This window comes from Physeter macrocephalus, chromosome 20, assembly GCF_002837175.3.
Source record: "Physeter macrocephalus isolate SW-GA chromosome 20, ASM283717v5, whole genome shotgun sequence".
NCBI lineage: Eukaryota > Metazoa > Chordata > Mammalia > Artiodactyla > Physeteridae > Physeter > Physeter macrocephalus.
In genome coordinates this window covers 29,923,087-29,927,826 of record NC_041233.1, presented here as the reverse complement: position 1 = coordinate 29,927,826, position 4,740 = coordinate 29,923,087, and positions in this window count along the sequence as shown.

Below are 4,740 nucleotides of genomic sequence, written 5' to 3'. Positions count from 1 at the left end.
GAAATGATTAAAAAAGCAGTTTGACCTTGCAAAACCCAAATGATCATAAATCTGAAAATGTATAGTATTAACAGTGTTTAAGTACATTACCTTATTCAGATTTTCTACTTATTTGTATAAATTGTAGAAAATACCTCGAGACAAATGAAAATGAAAAACATAATACCAAAGCTTATTTTCCTTGAAATGTTTCCAGTTCATGAAACTTTTATAATATGATTACATCGTTACATACATAGTATTTGCCTATACTTTTAACCTCCAAAGCTACTCTTTCATGCCCTTTCTTATTTCCACTAAGATAATTTATTCCTATTGTCAAGCAACCAATTCAATGATCTACAATTATAGAAGAAATATGGAAATTCGTAATTGTGTATATAATTTTAAAAAGTACAACTCTAATGAAATTTCATGCAGCTATTGCCAATCATTTCCACAAACAATTGTATCAGAGTTCTCCAAACAAAGAGTCATGAAGCACATACATACTAAAGCTGTGAGGTATTGTGCCAAATGGTGGGACACCATCAAACCTAGTCTTCTCCAGCACTTCAGACTTGTTTATCCAGCTGTTCACTTTCTATCTCCTCTGGGAGGTCTAATTGGCATGCTAAACTTAGTATGTTCAAAGTGAAACTCCTAATGCCTCTGGTAAAAATTGACTCCATTCCCAGGCCACCCTATCCTAAAAGCGACTCCAATCTTTGGTTTGCTTAAGCCAAAATTTTGGAGCCCTCTTTGTTGGATATGCAGTGAGAGAATGCAGAGATCTCTCGGCAATCTATCATCTCCACCTTCAAAATGATGAAAATCTTCCCAGTTCTCTATACTTCTACAGCCAGCACCCCAGTCCAAACCATGATTGTCCCTATCCCAAATAGTTACAATAGATTCTTAACTGATTTCTGCTTCCAGACTTGCCTCATAATAGTCTATTCTCCCATAAAACTCATACATAACATATTCTACCCACATTGAGATGAACAAGGAAAGTGACCAGATATCAGCACTTTGTTCTACATGTTATTAAACTTCTATAATTCTTTACATTTTCCATACTGTCTATAAAAAAGACATATCCAGATGCATCAAGAAAAAAAGGGAGGGGGCTTCCCTCGTGGCACAGTGGCTGGGAATCTGCCTGCCAGTGCAGGGGACATGGGTTCGAGCCCTGGTCTGGGAGGATCCCACATGCTGCAGAGCAGCTAGGCCCGTGCGCCACAACTACTGAGCCTGCGCTCTAGAGCCCACCAGCCACAACTACTGAGCCAGCAAGCCACAACTACTGAGGCCGCATGCCACAGCTACTGAAGCCCACGCACCTAGAGCCCGTGCTCCGCAACAAGAGAGGCCATCGCAGTGAGAGGCCTGTGCACTGCAACGGGGAGGGCCCCTGCTCGCCGCAACTGGAGAGGGCCCGTGCACAGTGACAAAGACCCAATGCAACCAAAAATAAATAATAAATACATTTTTAAAAATAAAGAAAAAAGAAAAAGAAAAAAAGGGAGAGAACCAAAATCAATAAAATTAGAAATGAAAAAGAAGTTATGACTGATACCAGAGAAATACAAAGGATCGTAAGAGACTACTACAAATAACTATACCAATAAAATGGACAACCTAGAATAGACAAATTCATAGAAACGGACAAATTCACAAGACAAATTCTTAGGTACAATCTCTCAAGACTGAACCAGGAAGAAATATAAAATATGAACAGACCAATTACTAGTAATGAAATTGAATCAGTAATTTTAAAACTCCTAACAAACAAAAGTCTAGGACCAGATGACTTCACAGGTGAATTCTACCTAACATTTAGAGAAGAGTTAACATCTATCCTCTGAAACTATTCCAAAAGATTACAGAGGAAGGAACACTTCTGAACTTATTCTATGAGGCCACCATCACCCGCCCTGATACCAAAACCAGACAAAGATATCACAAAAATAGAAAATTACAGGCCAATATCCTTGATGAACATAGATGCAAAAAGCCTCAACAAATACTAGCAAACCAAATCCAACAATACTTTAAAAGGATCATACACCATGATCAAGTGGGATTTATCCCAGGGTTGCAAGGATTTTTCAATATCCACAAATCAATCAATTTGTTAATATGGTATATCATATTGAAGAATAAAAACCATATGATCATCTCAATAGATGCAGAAAAAGCTTTTGATAAAATTGAACATTCATTTATGATAAAAACTCTCCAGAAAGCAGGAATAGAGGGAACATACCTCAACATAATAAAGATCATATGTGACAAACACACAGCTAACATCATACTCAACGGTGAAAAGCTGAAAGCATTTCCTCTAAGATCAGGAACAAGACAAGGAACCCACTCTCACCACTTTTACTCAACATAGTTTTGGAAGTCCTGGCCACAGTTATCAAAGAAGTAAAGGAAATAAAAGGAATCCAAATGGGAAAGGAAGAAGTTTGCAGATGACATAATACTATACACAGAAAATCCTAAAGATGTTACCAGCAAACTACTAGAGCTCATCAATGAATTCAGTAAAGTTGCAGGATCCAAAATTAGTATACAGAAATCTGTTGCATATCTATACACTGACAATGAAATATCAGAAAGAGAAATTAAGGAAACAATCCCATTTGCCACATCAAAAAATAATACCTAGGAATAAAACTACCTAAGGTGGCAAAAACTTGTACTCCTGAAACTATTAAGACGCTGATGAAAGAAATTGAAGACCACACAAACACATGGAAAGATATACTGTATTCTACGACTGAAAGAATTAATTTTGTTGAAATGACCATACTACCCATGGCAATCTACAGATTCAATACAATCCTTATCAAAATACCAATGGCTTTTTTCACAAAACTAGAATAATTTTTTAAAACTATTTCTTTTTTCTAAATTATTTTATTCTTATTGTTATTTTATTTATTTTTATTTTTTGGCCGTGTTGTGCAGCACATGGGATCTTAGCTCCCCAACCAGGGATTGAACCTGCACCCCCTGCATTGGAAACAAGGAGTCTTAACCACTGGACCACTAGGGAAGTCCCTAGAATAACTTTTAAATATGTACGGGAACACAAAAGACACCAAATAGTCACAATGATCTTGAGAAAGAAAAACAGAGCTAAAGGAATCAGGCTCCCAGACTTCAGACTATACTACAAACCTACAGTAATCAGAACAGTATGGTATTGGTACCAAAACAGACATAGATCAATGGAACAGGACAGAGAGTCCAGAAATAAACTTGTGCACTTATGGTCAATTAATCTATAACAAAGGAGGCAAAAACATACAATGGAGAAAAAACAGCCTCTTCAATAAGCAGTGCTGGGAAAACTAGACAGCTACATGTAAAAGAATGAAATTAGAACATTCTCTAACACCATATACAAAAATAAACTCAAAATGGATTAAAGCCTAAATGTAGGACCAGATACTCCCAGAGGAAAACAGACAGAACACTCTAACATAAATTGCAGCAATTTTTTTGGATCTCCTAAAGTAAAGGAAATAAAAGCAAAAATAAACAAATAAGACCTAATTAAACTTAAAAGCTTTTGCACAACAAAGGAAACCACCAACAAAACAGACTGCAAAGACAACTTACTGAATGGGAGAATATATCTGCAAATGATATGACTGATAAGGGATTAATATACCACATTTACAAACAGCTCATACAACTCAACATCAAAAAAAAAAAGCAAACAACTCAATTAAAAAATGGGCAGAAGAACAGACATTTTTCCAAAGAAGAAATGCAGATGGCCAAAAGACATATGAAAAGATGCTCAACATCACTAATCATCAGGGAAATGCTAATCAAAGACACAATGAGATATCACCTCACACCTGTCAGAATGGCTATCATCAAAAAGAACACAAATAACAAACGTTGGTGAGGATGTGGAGAAAAGGGAACACTTGTACACTGCTGGTGGTAATGTAAATTGGTGTAGTCAATGTGGAAAACAATATGGGGGTTTCTCAAAAAACTAAAACTAGATCTACCATATGATCTAGCAATTCCATTCCTGGGTACATATCTAAAAACCCAAAAACACTAATTCGAAAAGATACATGCCTCCCGATGTTCCTAGGAGCATTACGTACGATTGCCAAATATGGAAGCAACCTAAGTGTCCATCAACAGATGAATGGATAAAGATGTGGTGTGTGTATGTATACACACATACACACACACACACACACACACACACACACACACAATGGAATACTACTCAGCTAAGAACAAAATTTTGCCACTTGCAGCAACATAGATGGATTTGGAGGGCATTATCCTAAGTGAAAGAAGTCAGAGAAAGACAAATACTCTACAATATCAATTATATGTGGAATCTAAAAAATACAGCAAACTAGTGTATATAACAAAGAATCAGACTCGTAGATATAGAGAACAAACTTGTGGTTATCAGCATGGGGGAGGAAGGGCAATACAGGAGTAGAGGAGTGGCAGGTACAAGCTATTGGGTGTAAAATAGGCTCAAGGATGTACTGTACAACACAGGGAAGATAGCCAATATTTTGCAATAACTGTAAATGGAAAGTAACTTTTAAATTGTATAAAAGGGCTTCCCTGGTGGCGCAGTGGTTGCGTGTCCGCCTGCCGATGCAGGGGAACTGGGTTCGCGCCCCGGTCTGGGAGGATCCCACATGCCACGGGGAGAGGCCACAGCAGAGGGAGGCCCGCATACCACAAAAAAATAAA